This window comes from Lupinus angustifolius, chromosome LG02 (assembly GCF_001865875.1).
Source record: "Lupinus angustifolius cultivar Tanjil chromosome LG02, LupAngTanjil_v1.0, whole genome shotgun sequence".
Taxonomy (NCBI): Eukaryota; Viridiplantae; Streptophyta; class Magnoliopsida; order Fabales; family Fabaceae; genus Lupinus; species Lupinus angustifolius.
This window is the reverse complement of record NC_032010.1, coordinates 5,182,438-5,182,705: the sequence shown is the minus strand read 5'-3', so window position 1 is coordinate 5,182,705 and position 268 is coordinate 5,182,438.

The window sequence follows — 268 nt, the reverse complement described above, 5'->3', positions numbered from 1 at the left end:
ATCCTCATTCTCATTCTCGTACTCATCCTTCCCTCATCCTATCCTCATTCTCATCCTCCTCCTATCCTCATCCACATCCTCATCCTAACCTCGTCCTCATCGTCATCCTCGTCCTCTTCCTCATCCACATCCTCATTCTCCTCCACATCCTATCCTTATCCTCATCCACATTCTCATCCTCATCCTATCCTCATCCTTATCCTCTTCCTCATCCTCATTCTACTCCTTATCCTATCCTCATTCTCGTCCTCATCCTATCCTTATCCTC